Raw genomic sequence first — 18,429 nt, 5'->3', positions numbered from 1 at the left:
CACAGGGCCCAGGTCCAGACAGTTTCTCATAATGACCTCATTAGCATGCGCAACACTCCTCAACATAGGCCCTGATGCACTGCTGTGCCGTGGGACCCGACAGTCCTCGCCCCTCACACAATCGCTCGCCGTGCAACATTGTGTTCTTTCTTACAATACAAAACTTCACACTTGTTTTATTTCAATCATGTTGGTGAAGCTGAAGATCTGAATAGGGCTTAGGCAGTTAGCCTGAGTGAGTCAGTGGACAATATCTTTACTTTTCTTTTTTTAGCTGGGCTAATGAGAGGGTTGTTCAAAGCCAAATTTTGTTTCTTTCTACCGTGTAACATAAAAGGACATGTAATGCAGAATGTTAGATTTGGCAGTCACCATTAACTTTCACTGCATGTTTTCTCCATACAATTAAAGTGAATGGTGACTGAAGCTGTCATTCTACCTAACATCTCTCCTTTTTTTGTTCCACAGGTTGGGAACAACATGATTCAATTATGACAGAATTTTCATATTTTTGGTGAACTTCATTATTTTAATTTTAATTTAGTTAAGGTATACACTAAATGTGCTGTTTACACAAAAATGTCCTGAATAACTCAGAAAAGGTTCTTGAAACAGTTAAAACTGCCTAGTTTCTAACCCTTAACATTTTTATTTCTAATGATAGTGGAAATGGATCTCAAGACTCATTTAATACATTTTTAGATCAGCTACTTGTTTTGATTTACCAGTTTGTTTTTTAAAGTTAGCATATTGTTGTTGTTAGGGCAAACATGAAGCTTATTTATTTACGGTTGCGTAGCAAGATCACAAGTTTCCGAGCCGACAATAACTGATTTTTAAAATGAACTTTACTGTTTCAAGTCTACTTTTAATTTGTTTACTCTTTTGATAACTTGTTTTTTATTCAAGTGTTACTTAATAATTAATTTGAAGCTGTTTTTGCACAAAGTTACTTTTATCATGACATATGCCACTTTTGGTAATACCATAAGGTTTCGGCCATACCGCCTGTGCGTTTTTTTTTATACTAACATATTGGATGCTATTGAGAGTGGCTAACATTGCTTTTAGCTGTCTAGAACAACAGTTACCCTCATTGGTCATCATTTGTAGTTCATAGGTTAAAAATGTTGTGCAGACAGGATGAAGTGATGTATATTAGAATGGGAGGGCAGTTATATTTTGGGATACTTCGCGTCTGTCTGGACAACTATAGTACATGTCTAAAGCACATATTAACAGCTGAGTTGTACGTCTGGGTCAGACAGTCTGTGTTTGTTCTGTATTTGCATATTTACAACAGATGAGGAGCCCATATGTTTTAGCCCAGCCAGACAAAATTATATATAGCCTGACACGCTAGCAAGGCTACCACACCCCATGGCCCCCCTAAACAAATACACACACACTCTCTCTCTCTCTCTCTCTCATGGCACACATTTTGTGCCATTCAAAGTCTCTGCAAAATACAAAAATACCCCCTCCCAGCTGGAAAAAAGGAAAAACAAAAAAGCTTTTATGCTAATCACACTCCTAGCCATGTGTGTGAGTACACTAGCGCAATTATGCATAATTCAACACAAAGCTAGGCAGGGAGGCTGAGTACAGTAAATCCTGTTAGTCGCCTGCAAAGGCGGGAAAGGAAAGGAGGGGAGGATGGGGCAAGTGTTCTGCCCATTATGTGACAGAACGAAGGTCACATTTTATGTTAACAACCACCCCTTCTGAACAGGTGTTTAGCAATGGTGGACGGCATGATATTTAGGTGTCACAAGCTGTTGTTTTTTAGCTGTGATTAGCCCCCCAACAGCATACAACTTAAGCTTGATTGACTATTCTGGAAAATGGTCCCTCAGTTTGTAAGTTTAGTAATGGGTTTTACATTTATCCTTAATAAATAATTATTGGTACAAGGCTGTAACCACACAATTACTGTAGGTTTGGGGGAAAAAGTTTAAGAACTGGCCATTGACAACCCCATGTTTTTCGACCACTAATGTACATTTTTTAGGGGGGACACTTTTTCTAATTGCGTTAACCCAATATCTATGGTGGGAATCTATAATTTCTCAGTAACATTTCAGTTCAGCATCAACATTTTAAATAAAATAAATGTTCAGGCACAAATGGCACAGCTTCCTAAGAGTGACACATTTTTTATGATATTTATTAAAGTACTTCAGCAAATATGCTAGAAGTATACAATTTTAGGGTGTTAAAATGAAATGATAAATGCTTTTTTACTGTTTCTAGTAACGTTGGCGGGCTTACAGTTGTTCTCACAATAAGAAATCTCAGCTCTTCTGGCTGTCTTACATGTCAGCTTGTAAACCTTTTACAATTCTACAGTACCTTGAAGGTCTTAAAGCTTAATAACTGAATCAAACTATCTCAAAAGGGTGGTATACTGGCTCTAGCACTCCATCAAAATATAAAAACGACAATATCATCAACCTATCAACAGGAAGCTGTTTGAAAAAACACAGTCCACTTTTACATTCCACTAGTGCTGTAGCATCATATGAGTCTGTTCTTTTGCCCCACTGTGTAGAGACCAGCTTACATGTTTAATGTTTTAATGTTCACCGTGCCTTAGCAGCGTCTCTCCCCGTTATGAGGGGGTTTCTGTGCTCTGAGTGCACGCTGCTTTTATTTGCTTGGTTATTGATTGAATATGGTCCACCCACAGAAGTAATAGTTGCTAAAAGCATTCATTGGCATTGCTCAGTTCTGCAAGGGTGATATGCAGGTTTTTTTTTAATTTGATTTGATTTTGTTCCTCCTGTGATCTGACAAGTGACCTGCTAGGCTAAAGACTTCTAACGAAATCTTGAATATACGGAAGGCATCTAACGCATTTATGGTTACTAAAATACATGATACGCACATATATCCCATTGAACATCCTTATTTCTCCAGTGGCATGCATAGTATCAGATATATATATGTATATATATAATATTAATAATATATACTGCATGTACTGTATATACTGTGTATATATATTGAGAGAGAGAATTATGTGTTTTCTAATATTTTCAATATTTTAATATTCTTCAGATTGTGTTAAATCTACACAGCTTGATTCATTTATTGAGTAGAGAAAGAATGTTTTAAGAATCATTGGGGGAGGGGGGCACTGGCCCTTTAAAAATTTGCTAGCGTCAATCGCGGCTGATTACATTTGGAGGAAAAACAGGCATTTATCCAAGTCACTGATTATGTCATTTTGAAGCCCCCATAACACAACGCTGCGTGCAGACTGTGTGGGGCGTAGAATTATGAAGCGAGGAGTGGAGTGTGTGAAGGAGAGAGGGGGAAATGGAGTGGAGTGCTGTTTGTATGATTAAACTGTCAGCTCGGTGGCACAGGCCACGTTGAAGAGCCGGACCTGAGATTTGACTGTAATGAAAATGCCCCCAAACTGCACCCCCACCCGCTCAAAATGTTGCTTCTGTCCAGCTCGGGTCTGTCCACGTTGCGAGATGTGAAAGGAGACGTGGAACAAGATAGACAGACATAGAAAAAGAGGCAGGGAATGAGAAAGTAGCGTTCTGTAGCAATTGGTTTTGTATAGGATGTGGATAGATGTAGACAGGAAGTGTAATGCTAAGGGCAAGGTTTTGAGCAAGTAAACTTCAAATTAAGGCTGTGTTCATTGTCGCCCTCATATCCTGCGATTAAGATTGCATATATGACTAAATGAGGAGAGATATTGCGAGACATCAGATAATGGCCACTACATTACAATAAACAAAGTAAACATTACTCACACTAACAAAGACTATAATGTCTCCGTTGAGCATGGGAACTGGCTGAAGTGTAAATATTCAGTCACGCACTGGCTAGACGGCACAGCTGCTCTATTCAGCAGCAGGTGAGGAAAAGCCCTAGAGGTCAAGGTCAGGGGGTTTGTTGTATGGTCAGACGCTCGCCCTAAAACGTATTTGATTAGCAAATAAGAGGAAAATAATTTCTGCGACGCAGGATTTAAATGCTCCACTGCAAATCTGGCAACTCTAGGGAAGTCTTAGGCCACATCCTCACTAGTACGTTTTCTTTTGAAAATGTATATTTTTCTCTAAGTTTTTGCCTTCCACACACACTGAAACGGCGTTTCTGATAGCAAAAATTTAGCTTTTCGAAACCGCTCTCCCAAGTGGATACATTTGAAAACGGCGTCTCTGTATTGTAGTTTGGACAGGGGAAATGGAGATATCTGAAAACTATGACATATTTGTTGTCATGTGATGCAGTCATGTGATCCATTAAACACAAAACAAACAAGATGGCGGCCCATGTTGTAGTGGCATTGTTGTGCCTGATATATTAGTTGAGTTGTTATTCATTTTCATAGCATTGTTAAAGATAAATGTTACTTTGTACAACCTTTACGTATTCCTTCAAAGGCTCTCCACGGTGTCAAGCACGGCGAGCCACGTGACAAGATGCGCAGACTGACTATATTTGTCCTCCGCCACCCGGATTGTGGTGAGTGACTGCGCCACCACGAGGACCTAGTGCTTACTAGTGGGAATTGGGCATGCAAAATTGGGGAGAAAATGGGATACAATTTTTTTTTTTAAATGTATCAAATGTTTTCAAATGTATCAGGATGAATGTGTACATAGCCGTAGCTGCTATGTTTTTCACTTCACCTTTCAGTTCATTATCATGGTCATGTGCAAGCTTTTACTGACTCAAGTCCACAACCATTTATTTAAACTTGTGTCCAATGGAGAAACACTTTTCATATTCATCTGCGCCGTCGCTATATGCCACATTTGTTCCCGCTGTCCGACTCCTGCAGTGTAAACAATTATATCCCTTTAAGAGGAGGGCTTTTCATGCTCTCAACATGTCTTTCCAAAGAAACCAAGTTTTTGAATAGCGGATGAAGACACCAGCCCTCTCTTTGGAAGATTCTATTATTCATCTTCACCTATGCTTCATTAGCTCAGCTGAAAAAGCCCACACCTCAACCAACCCCCATACCAGCATCTCAATGGAATCATTCCCATCTTTCAGAGAGCTCCCCCAATTCCTTGTTCATCCCCATTCCCACTAATCGTCTCAGCTCGTGTTGAAATCAAGCTTAGAAACACCACTGTTGTGAGCCTCTTGCAATCCTTCCCCCCTTTCCGGCTCATTCTCTCACCTAGCACACACACGCATATGCACACACACCCACCCACTGCTTAAATCCCTATCAGCATGTCAACAAAATGTCCGCCCAGCTGGGGTTGACACTCACTCGCCTCTGGGGCTTCACCTTCTCCTCACTGACCCCCTCAGTCCCTCATGTTCATTTGTTCTGTTGAGCTACTCACTGACTGAACCATACTATAAGTGTACGACATTAGTTGTATCACAAATTGTTCCTTGTAGAATCCAATACCTGTGGTTTGTAGGCCCAATAATGTGTGTATTTTCTAAATGTTCTAGTTATTTTCAGTTATAAACTCATGTTGTTTTGGTAACATTTTTAATAAGGTTCTATTTGTTAATTTTAGCTAATGGATTAGTTATCATGAACTAACAATGAATTATGATTTGTTACAGAATTCACAGAATCAGAATCTTGGTAAATGCCAATTTACAAATATACATTGTTCATATTGCATTTATAAATCATACATCATATTGCATTAACAAATACAACTTTTAATGTAAAAGTTATTAGTATATATATATATATATATATATATATATATATATATATATATATATATATATATATATATATATATATACATTTATATTAACCAAGATTTAACTATTGTGTTAAATAATGTTAACAAATACAACCTTATTATAAAGTGTTGTTATGTCTAGATAATTAAGCTTAAGTTAAAAGTTAAATAGTTTAAGTTAAATGGCAATAAATTCTTATACATAAACAATTAAGGAAAACAGAAGCAAAAACAACTGAAATTATAATGTACTTTTATCTTTTTTGTAATTTTCCTTCAAAAATGTTATTAATAGACGAGTTATCTATATCTATTTAAGCATTTTAATGGTCGGCCAGGCTGATACATCTGCCAATAACTGTGTCAAAATATAGTGATAGCATTGACAATAGACAAAAATATAAAAAATAAATTTGGCGAATATTGTATAAATATTGTTGTAAAGCAGTTCAATGGAAAGGAGGAGGAGAGAACCGGCTTGGCAATATAAATTATATTTTAATGATAAACTTAAACAAAAGACACAAACACACATATGACGGACATGTCCGTAAACTATCTCTCTCTCCCACACCATCCTCCACAGTCGGCCTTTATCCCTCTCGGAGGCTTGATTAGCCTGATAAGGAACTGGGTGTGTATAATCATGACCCGGCCCCGCCCTCCGCCCTGCCACAATTGTGAACAATAATGTTTACATTATATATATATATATACCAAAACAGCGGTGATCCACCGATGCATGAACTCTACAAGACCCCTGAAGGTGTCTTTTGGTATCTGGCACCATGACATTAGCAGCAATCCTGTAAGTTGCGAGTTGGAGCTACAGTGGATTGGACTTGTTGGTCCAGCAAATCCCACAAATGCTGAATCGGATTGAGATCTGGGGAATTTGGAGGCCAGAACAACACCTTGAACTCTTTATCATGTTCCTCAAACCATTCCTGAGCAATGTGTGCTGTGTGGCAGAGCGCATTATCCTGCTAAAATAAGCTACTGCCATCAGGGAATACCATTGCCATGAAGAGGTGTATCTGGTCTGCAGCAATATTTAGGTTGGTGGCACGTGACAAATTGACATCCGCATGAATAGCCGGACCCAGGGTTTCCCAGCAGAACTTTGACCAGAGCATCACACTCCCTCCACCGGCTTATCGTTATGCATTCTAGTGCCATCACTTACCCAGGTTAACGGTGCACATTTTCACGGCGTTCCATGTGATGTAAAAGAAAACGTTACTCATCAGACCAGGTGACATTCTCACACTGCTCCAAGGTCCAGTTCTGACGCTTGCGAGCCCATTGTTGGCACTTTCGATGGTGGACAGGGGTCATCGTGGGCACTATACGCAACAGAGTGCGATGCATTGGGTGTTGTGACACATTCCTCCCGTAACCATCCTTTAAATTTTCAGTAGATTTTCCACTGTCAGTAGATATGTACTCATCACTGCTGACCAGGAGCACCCCACCAGCTTTGCCATTTCAGAGATGCTCCGACCCAGTCATCTGGCCATAACAATTTGTCCCTTGTCAAAGTTGCTCAGTTCTTTACTCCTTTTTTACTGTTTCTAGTAACCGGTAGTGGGCTTAAAGTTGTTCTCACAATAAGAAATCTCAGCTCTTCTGGCTGTCTTACATGTCAGCTTGTAAATCTTGCCATGCGGCCTTGTTTGGAGATGATCAACATTATTTGCGTCAGCCACCCTGAATTCTAAGTATCAGCACTGGTATGAGATGTTGAAAAGCCTTTATTAATAAACCACTAATATGTCCTTTTTGTGGGGTTCTGTGTGTATGTGCATACATGAACTTGCACTGTGTAAAATCTTGTAGAGGGGAGAAGGGCGGGGCCAGGCTGGAATGATGCAGGCCCGGTCCCCAAATGGCTTGATGGGGCACACAAGGGATAAAGGCGGCCGGTGACGACAGTTTGAGAGAGAGAATTACGGGCAGCTGCCCTGTAAGTGTTTGTGTGTGTCTTTTAATTTAATTAAATATTATTTATATTGTTAAGCCGTTTCTTGCCTCCTCCTTTCCCTTTAACCCCCTTACAAATGTGTTTATGTGTATGGATACATTCCAGATTCAAGCATAAATCTGTGTTTATTCTTCAATGAAAATCGAACGACTTAAGCGTTCTATTATATTCTACTGCAATCTCCATATCCTGTCCTGCTTAGTAGCTATTTTCCCATCTGGAACGCTCTGTTATGATTATGAAATGATGCGATTATGTTAGGATCATGACACTGTGGTAAATAAATGGCTGAATCAGTCGAGACGGTGTCTGATCCGCTCACACATTATGATTTTTTGGACACTGTCTTGCTCGGCAAATTCTCAACGGTGCTTAGTGTCTCCCACGAAGCACAATTTGCATGTAAATGTATTCAGATGAAGACATAAAGGGAGACCACCAGCTTCACTGGATCTTGTGTACCGGGATAAAGGTGTCTGTAAAAATGGGGCACTTTCCAGTGTTAGATAATGAGAAGAAAATTGTTGGTCACTTAAACCTCCATAAGTCGGAACTGAAGGTAATTAGATTAATTTAATGCTCTGTAATCCACAGTGAATAATGAATTTTTATGTTTGCGTCCCGATACGTCAACCCTGTTATCCCCACATATTTTGCATTTCAGTCAGGCACATTGCAGACAGTCTAAAGAAAGTATCCAGGGGTCCTCTTGTTGGTTGAGGGAGACAGGAGAGGGAGGGTACTCTGTGACTTACTGTGTGCTCAGAAGGCAGCCGTGGACTTTAAGCACAGAAGAGAGTGATGTCATGTGGCCATGACTATTTGCAATGCTCTGTCTCCTAGAACATCGTGGTCATGATTCACCCCAAGTTTATGGTCATTTGTTTAATTTTCATTCAACTGTGTCTGACAGCAGTGAAATCGAAATATCTCGGACTCCATTTTATGACAGAAATGCGAATTTTTGTGTGCTTGTTTTGATTGTGTCTGATATTCAGAGTCTGGGAGATGTGAACATGACAGTATAGTTTAGATGTTCAATAAACTAAAACGATGTTGGTTCTCTTAATTGCAGTAAAATATACCATAATACATGTATTTTATCTGTGATGGACTGGCGACCTGTCCAGGGTGTCCCCCGCCTTTCGCCCAATGTTAGCTGGGATAGGCTCCAGCCCCCCGCGACCCTGTACACAGGATAAGCGGTTGACGATGGATGGATGGATGGACATGTATTTTATATTTTAGCTGTCTTCAACCTCCTGAGACCGAGGGTGACTGCTATGTGCATTTTTCATTTAATGTTTTGATTTGTAACTAATAGCACCTAATAAACATGCAAAAAAAACAAAAACAAAATTCTAGAGCAAATGGTTTTTCTAAAAATTGATGGCAACATATGTGGACAGCGGGACCAAGTTGTGAAATTTTAAATAATACCATAGAAAGTCCGATTTTTTTTTTTATCAAATTGTTTATTATGTTTCCAGGAGTGTTGGTTATTCATGTTTTTGAGACATTACAGACATTACATCAGAAATTAGCAGAATTAATTCTGATTCAAAGTAAAGGCCAGCATCATCCAATCACTGCCAACCATGTTAAAATAAAATTATACATTATAAATTCTGAATCTATGTACTGATTACCATTGTCCCATGTCTGCCAAACATGTTGAGAGGTTCAAACATCATCTACAGCCTGAAACTGAACTTTTGGTTGGATTTTAGCAGTGAATGCATCATAGGATGCTTCCTTGCTCCCTGTTCAGTGAATGACTTCACACCTCCAGTGTGCTGTGTGTCTGCACTGGTCTTAGAACAGTTCGTAATGCACCTTATAAAGCCTCTGTAAGCTAAATATTTCAGCTTTTGGATGAACCCATTAATTCTCCATTTGATAATGCACGGTAAATATTGGATTTCTAAGAATAATTTTTTACCAAAGTATACATTAGTGTGCATTTTGTTTAGCAGCATGGCGTTTTGATATAAATCACTCAAATTTTAAAAAACAATGGCATATCGGATGAAACTAGAGACTTTAATCTTTTTATTCAAACAGATTTTGATGTAAAAACATAGTAAGGTTTCTTACCAGATGTAGTTTTGTTGGAGTTTTTCCCAATGACAAACTCTGCTGTGGTCGGCGACATGTTGTTTTGTCACATGACTCTGAGTTTAAGGCTTTACTGACATCCCAGTGTCTTCTGAAATGAAATAAGTCAGTTTATATGAATTTTAATACTGCATTGCGAATAGCGCAGATCTATCTATCTATCTATCTATCTATCTATCTATCTATCTATCTATCTATCTATCTATGTATCTATCTATCTATCTATCTATTTTTCCTTTTTCTTCTTTGTTCTGGCTGTAAGGATGAGGGTTCAAGTTTGTTTTGCTGAGTCCATAAAGAAGAGTTAAACAGGGGAACAAAGCCCTGTATGAATCCCCCTCCCCCACACTTTATGGGGAGAATGGCCCCTTTGGGGATTGAGCCCTTTTCTCCACTGGCCTTGTCAGATGTATCCCATTCACACCCTGGTCATGGTAATTTATAGCCCGGCAGAATAACCTGATACAAGCACACTGTGATCCAATGGCATGTATTCCAATGTAATGTAAGATTTCAACCAACATCTTTGTTGGTTGGACACAAAACTCTAGGCTTGGAGAAAAAAAATAGGCCGGCTATGACAGTCACCCTAAACTGTGGGATAAAGTAAAATTCTCTTAAGCTTGGGTCTGATGCCAGAGAAAGGCCACAGAAAAGCCATTCTTCAGTTTTCAACAACACATAGCTTGCGTATACCATGATAATATCCTCAGAAGAAAGTCTTTACAATAACCGTATTATTTAAATACATACTATACATAAAATACTAAATACATAAATATAAAATGTATTTTTTTTTAAATATATATAATGTGTTTTAAATTAATAAAATAAAATATGTAAAACATTTTAAATATTAATAAAAATATTATTACACTTTTTACATTTATATATATTAAACATTTTATTTAATATTTATTTAGTTAAAAAAAATACATTCATTAAAATTAAATATTGTACAATTAAAATTATTTGGAAGTTAAAAAAAAAAAAAAATTAATTAAAATTAAGAATGAATACTAGAATGTGACCTAGTCGTTAGTGTATGCACTGACACATTAAACTGTGGCGCTCATGTGGGTGACCAAGTTCAACTTTGGCTCACAACATGCCCCAATACCATTTTGCGTCCTCTGCCTATAATTTTCCTTTCTCTCTATCGCTAAAAGTGGCAAAAAGGTCAAAATAAATTGAAAGTGAAAAACTACAGTTCACCACGCTGTTCATCTTGGGTCACGTCCACACTAGTAGGTTTTTGTTTGAAAACACAATTAAGAGTGTTTAGAAAACGCTCTCTTTATTACCACATACATTGTAAAATGATGTCATTAGGAATCTGAAAACGATGTTTTCAAATGAAACCTGATTAGTGTGGAAATGGCATTAGCTGCATGATTCCTAGCCCCTCCCCCTTTCCCTCAGAACACTGCAACTAACCAGTTAGCAAGCTGGGTTAACCAAACAAAACTGTAAAACCCCATTTTTCAATGCACTGGACATTTGCCAGTGCGAGCGGCTTTATCTTTAGCAAGCATATGCTACTATCCTTCTATACAGTGTCTCCCTTCTGCACCACCTATATTTCAAACACTGTGCTCTTCGTCGAGCCCCAATTCATGACTGAGTGATGCAGAATTAGTATGCAGCCAACAGCTTGCCTCAAATAATAGGACCCAGGGGCTGTAGCAGAAGTCTACCGGGGGGGTTAACCAACTCTACCCCTCCTCACCCTCTGGTCCTGGGCTCAAATCTTAATGGTACATCAGACAGGACTGAATGAAGGACTAGCCACCACCACCCCCTACAAATATAAAAAATATCCCACCCCCTGTGCTCGTAGGCACATTCACTCTCTTTTTGACGGCTTCAATTGAGGGGGGTCCCAGACAGGCAATTCCGGCACCCCAACCACCCCCACCCTAGCCAAACACTGAGCACATTAAATCTGTCTCCCAACAGCAAGTGATGGGGTAATATCTCATCCCAACAAGCTCCTTATGGTTGCTAGCCTAGCATCATGCTAGCTATCTGATCCACTGTTTGTTTATAGTCCAACATGCTCCTTATGGTTGACAGCCAAGCATCATGCTAGCTAGCAGATCATTTGTTTGTTTATAGTCCAACACGGTCCCTACGTTTGCTGGTATAGCGTCAAATGCTAGATATCTTATCTACTGTTTGTTTATAGTCCAACAAGCTTCCTATGGTTGCTAGCCTAGCATCATGCTAACAAGCTGATCCTCTGTTTTTTATAGTCCAACATGATTCCTATGATTGCTAGCCTAGTATCATGCTAGCTAGCTGATCCACTGTTTGTTTATAGTTCAACATACTCCCCATTACTGATGGCCAAGGATTATGCTAGCTAGCTTATCCACTTTTTTTTAATAGTCCAACATGCTCCTTACGGTTGCTAGCCTAGCATTATGCTAGTTAGCTGATCCACTTCTTGTTCATAGTCCAACAAGCTCCTTATGGTTGCTAGTCTAGCAACATGCTAGCTAGCTGATCCACTGTTTGTTTGTAGTCCAACATGCTCCTTATGGTTGCTAGCCTAGCAACATGCTAGCTAGCTGATCCATAATTTGTTTGTAGTCTAAAACATTCCACGTTTGCTTGCCTAGCATCATGCTAGCTAGCTGATCCACTGTTTGTTGATAGTCCAACGTAGCTTTTTTTACATGTGTGTGAAATTAAGAAGAACTTGTCTCAAGAGAACTGTGCTTGTGGTGCTGCATCACGTTTGTATATCACAAGGAATGCCACATTTTTTGTATGCTGTGTCAAGTTAAAAATAACTTCTGCTGTTAAAAATGTGTCTCAAGGGGAAGGGGGACCTACTATGTTGTAGGAATTGGACATTTCAAATTGGGAGCAAAAAAAAGAAAATGTGTCTCAAGACACCTGCATTTGTTGCGCTGCATCTAGCTAACGCAAAGACGCTTTCAGTATTAAAATTTTTTGGTATGGTTGGTTTAAAACTTAAAATTTAAGTCTTGCACATTGTCATAGTTTGCAAATTTGTATTAAATAGCAATTGTTCCAGCCAAATACTTTATTTAAGCATTTTTTAAAAGGGGTTTTTATTTCTTTCTTTGTGTATTTGTTTGCGTAAACATTTATAAAATTAAATCGTATACTGTATGTTACTCTGTTCATCTTTGGTTTGCTTCAACCGTTGTCTGCTGCTTTTAAGATCTTCTTGTTCCACAGTAAAAAGATGGGTTGCTTTTATTGATGTTTAAACATTCAGTCACACATGTGCAGTTACAGACAATGTCTTGCTTGTTTTTAGTTCATTTTGATGAATCTCAGGCCACATCCACAATAATCTGTATTCGTTTGAGATCTCCATTTTCAGTTTCCTAATGTCATTTTTTCCAAAGTATGCTGTAATCTTGAGCGTTTCCGCTCTGTTTTCGGTGGTGGAAAATGCTGTTCCAGTGTTGTTGAGAGGTGTAAACATAGTGAAATTAAGTGGCCTTATACTACAGTACATGTTCTTCAGAGATACACTGCTTACATGTTTGCATGTACATATATTTGATGTAATGCACTCAATCACTCAAACAGTGGCATTTTTATACAACAGAGACCAAATTATTTTTGTGTTCACTGCATTATTTTGCTATTGGAGACGGAAGTGTCACTAAAAATAGGCGCCAAGACATTCTGGCCGCCACATTTCATTTACATTACACCGTAGCCCTTCGCCAGAGCTTGTACCATGACCAAGCAGACATACAAGAAGTTGCGCACTGATGATTAAGCAGGGTCAGTCTTTGAGCTGTCTGCCCCTGAATCCCCAGAGGTTATATTAAAGAGCCTAGACTGGAACCAACAAGCACCCCCACCCCCACAGCCTAAGGGTCAAATCCAGTGCCCAGACAGTGCTTCCTCTGACCCCTGTATGGCTTTAGGCTCGAGGTCAAACATCATGGCTGATAAAGTCTGCTTCCCCGCCCCTTCAACCTGCCTGCTGGTAAACACACAGACACACACATGCATATGCTATGGCGTAGGGGTAACACATACACAACGTCATCGCCATACACGTGATGTTGGTCATCCCAGCATCCGTGTGCTCTCAGTCAATTCTAACCCCCCCTCCCTTTCCCGTCCACCGCTGTGCTCAAGCCACACCTCGTTCAGACTATGTACAGTCAATGGCAGTGAAATGTTGCGTTTTAAAGATCCATGTCTTAAATTATTCCTTAATCTCTGCTAAAATCTACTTTGCCTCTAAAGTGTCACTAATTCTGTCATGTTTTTTGTTCTTTCAGGTTCTTTAATAACACAAGAGATGCCGACCAAAGCTGAACGAGTTTTTCCTTTAACCCTGGACCATCACAGACCATTCAGAAGAAATTCTTTCTTTCTCTCTTTTTCTTTCTTTCTTTTCCTTCTTTCTTTCTTTACAGGTTTTTCTTTATTACTTGACTGTATATGATTGCTTTTTAGTTATTGCTTGAGTGTTATATACTTTTATTTTTATTTTTTAGGGCCTCATCTATTAGGTAAGTATTTTTGGACAATTAAAGGGTAAGTTAAGTATTTAATTCCATTAACTGAATCTGACAATTTAATCATAGCGATTTTTATTATTTACTTGTATTTTACCTTGTAAGAAAATTACAATAATATCAGCATAGTCTCATGACAACTAGTAATAATTTGTATGAGATGGCAAAACCGTAAGTTATTGTACGAAAAGCTACGACTAATCAATCGTATTTGCTTTCTTTGACTCGTTCCAAACCCCATGTTTTCTTCCGTGATACACAACAAGGATTTTCCTATTAAATTTATGGTCATGTTTAGGTTTTGGTTAGGGGTTAAGCTTTGGAAAAATCCTATTATGATTGTTGGGAGCATCTCATAATTGAATTACATGTCATGAAATCAGGTTAATAATATTACATTTACAAACTTTTGTTTACTGTTGTAAACTGTGGCTGCCTCATTGCCTTGTAATAAACAATTCATAAGTGTTTGAATAAATGCTGAAAAAGAACTTCCATTGTTTTCTGTGTATTTTTTATTCAACTAAAAAAAAAGGTTTTGTGATTTATTGAGATTACATCGTCATGCCAATGAAGTTATAAAATTGGATATATTGCACAATATAATGCACAAATGCTGTCGATTGAGCTTAACTTGTATTGAACCCGAAATATTCCTTTAAGCCGTTTTCCTTGTGGGCACCATTGACCTCATGTAGCTGAATTTACATTTTCCTATCATTGTGGAGAAATCTAGGCAAAACCTGACCCACACACACATGCACACAAACATCAGCCCTCTTTGGTGGCAATCCCACTTCCTATTGTTTTCCTTTAACTGTCAGCTCAAGCGATCTCAAAACCCTTTCCAATCCTCCTGGTCATCCGGCCTCTCTCTCACACTACCTGACCTGGGATCAGGGCCGTGACTCAGCCACTGGGAGGCCAGACTTTGGCCTGAAAGAAAGCGAAAGGGAGAGATTAGCCCATTCTGGGCTGGTCCGGCAGAGACTAGGGTGGTATTGACCAGGAGGGGCCACCCATGGAGCGTCCAGCGAGCCATGAGATGGTCTGATATACATGCTTACTGAGCATGGCAGATTCCCTTACTCTCAACGGGATAAACCCACACACAACAAGCCTCTTTCTTAGAGATTAGGGTGGCAGCTCTCACCCTCCCTGTTCACCCCCTCCTCTTCCCAAAGACAGGGCTCAAACTCTGGCCGAGCAGCTCCTGTTAAACAGCCCTTGGTGGTCTGCCAAGACGTTCATTGTCTTTGCCATGAGAGGTGAGGAGGGAATGTGGCCATGAATTCATACATCCTCTTGCTAGAGCGTCTAGCTGTTGGTGCGGTTGTGTGACATTCAGATTTCTTACAACATAAAAGGAAAGAAAAGTAATCGTTTAGTCATGTCTACAAAAAGCAACACTGTACAATAAAACATGAACACAAAGAGTGAAAAGTGTCATTTTAATGGATTCTTAATTGGTATTCATTTGTGTAATGAATGGAAAGTAGAACATACAGAATGTGCATTTACCTGCAAAAATATCCTGTGAAGATCCTGTAAAATGTTACACTTTTTTTTTTTCATTTTAAAATGGTTAAATTGACCAATTGTAACATATTGGTCTGTTATATTACTTTGAGTTCAGAGGTAAACTTTTTATTATTTTTTATCAACGATTTTGTAGCAAATTATTTCTCTGTAACACGTTACAATATGGTTGTATTTGTTAATATTATTAAATGCATTAAATATCATGAACAAACAATTAACAAGGAGGTTTTTTTTATAGCATTTACTCATCTTTGTTGGCTATTTATTAAAATACCTTTGTTCATGTTAGTTCATAATGCATTAACTAATGTTAACATATACAACTTTTCATGAAAAATATTATGATGAAATTAACAAATATCAAGATTAATTTGTGCTGTTGAAGTATTTTTCAGTATCTGTAACTCGTGTTAATGAACACAACTTATTGTAAAGTGTTTTCAAATTAATGTTGACTGTAAATAATAATACATTTATTATCTTGTGTTATCTTATGTTTTAAAATTATAAAATGTTTCTTTCTAACAAGCCTTAACATACAGTATACACACCTGAATTTAAACAAAGATTTAAGTAAATCACGTTTACTGTTAAAATGATATTATTATATTTTGTTGTGGTCATTGTTGTGTTAATCACATCTGTGTGGTCGTTTAATGAACTATTGATGATTATAATTCCTATTATTGCATCATTTCAAATTCAAATCTAAACAGTTGGGAAAAAAAGAAAGAAAAAAAATATTATGTACAATAAATGAAATGAAATAAAGGGTGCAGTGCTGTCAAACACATCTAAAAAATAAATAAGAAGAAATGGGATGTGAAATTTGGCTGAAATTATTAAAATATGAAATATTAACTGAATGCATCATGTACTGTATGCACCAGGACAAATATGTAAATATTGAACAATAATAATAATCATTATAAATATAAAAAAAATAAGAATCCAGAGTGGTCATGTAAACTTCGAACTCTGAAAATCATTAATAATAAGACGAAGACGAAGATCTGGAAGGAAATGGGCTATTTATTATATTATATTATATTATATTATATTAATAACATCTGCATATTTTAAAGTAGTATTTTGAAATATACCTTTATGACAACAGTAAGTAAAAAAAATAAATAAAGATTCACAATACTCATTTCATCTTTATAAATGGATATCTGGTGTTGCAGATCAATTTCATTTGCATATGCATTGTCATATAAGGTGCCTCTTTTTCATTCAAAAACAATGTTTAAAAATTCTGTTCAACCAAACCCATTATCTTAAAAAAGATTTCATTCTAACCAGTTCACATTATTAAAATGCTTAAGAATGTGAGAAGGTGCCCTTTGTCTTGCCTGAAATAGACATGAGGAGGGGGTCATCAGGCTGTGTTTGTGGTGGGGGGTGGTGGGGAGTTACTCTGTGAACTTGAAGAGCAGTTTGTCATGCTAACCATGGTGGAGCCATTGAATTCACACACAGGGAGCAGAACTTTCACAGGACCCCGTCTTTTTAAATGCAAAACCAGTCAGACCCCTTGGGTTCATATACATACATGTTTCTGTATAGCTCTCTTCATAAATGCAGTTGGGGGACACCCATGTATTTCTGAGAGATCTGATCACTATAGCATGTCAATACATAGGTGTTAGAAATAAATTAGTAACTAGATTTTATTTATGCACAACACAAGGAAACACAATTTCTAATAAATTGGAAGAAATTCAATTAACCTTTTATTGACTAAAAGTGCAAATGATAATTCAGGATGTAAGGAAAATGTTGCATTTAGACCACCCTTAAATTGATGATAATAAATATTTAATTTACTTTCATCTGTAATGAAAGCTTGAAAATATCAGATGGGGACACTTTACAATAAGGTTGCATTCATTAACTTTAGTTAACACGAACAAAAATGAACACAACACTAATTTTGTAGGTAATTTTACTCTTGGTAAACTAATGAAAGTTGTATATGTAAGCATTAGTTCAAGCATTATGAAGTATAGCATGATCTAACAATGTAAGATAATTTGCAAATGCTGAAAAAATAAATTGTTCATTGTTAATTCACAATACCTAATATATTTACCAATGCTTACAAATAGAGATATTTTGACATTTAAATGTATGATTCAATTATTGTTTCATGGTATAGTTTCTATGTTTGCTATTCATGAAGAGAACATATTTCAATTTTGACTATAAGAAACATTTACTTTTTTTGGATTAAAAAAAAAAAAACATTTTTCTAAATAAAACCCTATTTTTGTTTATTCTCTTTGCCTGTGTCTTTTTAATACATCATGCAATTCATTTTCTAGAAACCCAGTCTATAATTTTCACATTGTACAGGAAGGGTCACTCTATTTGGTGGCTTTAATTCAGCAGAATGGGTTCATCTGATTGGCTGAGAGGAAACTCAGGCTGCAGGCTTGTTTTAATGGAAGAACCAATCACGGTTCAGTAATACCTTGACCCTAAACACTCTTCCAGCACCACCCGCTGATAAGTGGCAATATGCTCTTTCATATAAAATTAACAAGACTGTGGAAACCTAGCAAAA

The 18,429-nt window shown here is 37.6% G+C and overlaps 1 long non-coding RNA gene across 4 annotated transcripts in view; it reads left to right on the top strand.

Moving 5' to 3' along the window:
• LOC127641459 (uncharacterized) overlaps positions 1–14,796 on the top strand; it is a 40,416-nt gene extending 25,620 nt beyond the window's left edge. For all 4 annotated transcript variants that reach the window (XR_007970165.1, XR_007970166.1, XR_007970168.1 and 1 more), the window contains one exon: positions 14,079–14,796. This is a non-coding gene — a long non-coding RNA (uncharacterized LOC127641459). The remainder of the gene's footprint in view (positions 1–14,078) is intronic.
• Positions 14,797–18,429: the final 3,633 nt, after the last annotated feature.

This window comes from Xyrauchen texanus, chromosome 50, assembly GCF_025860055.1.
Source record: "Xyrauchen texanus isolate HMW12.3.18 chromosome 50, RBS_HiC_50CHRs, whole genome shotgun sequence".
Classification (NCBI taxonomy): domain Eukaryota; kingdom Metazoa; phylum Chordata; class Actinopteri; order Cypriniformes; family Catostomidae; genus Xyrauchen; species Xyrauchen texanus.
The sequence above is the reverse complement of the archived record's forward strand: the minus strand, read 5'-3'. Positions and strand labels throughout refer to the sequence as shown.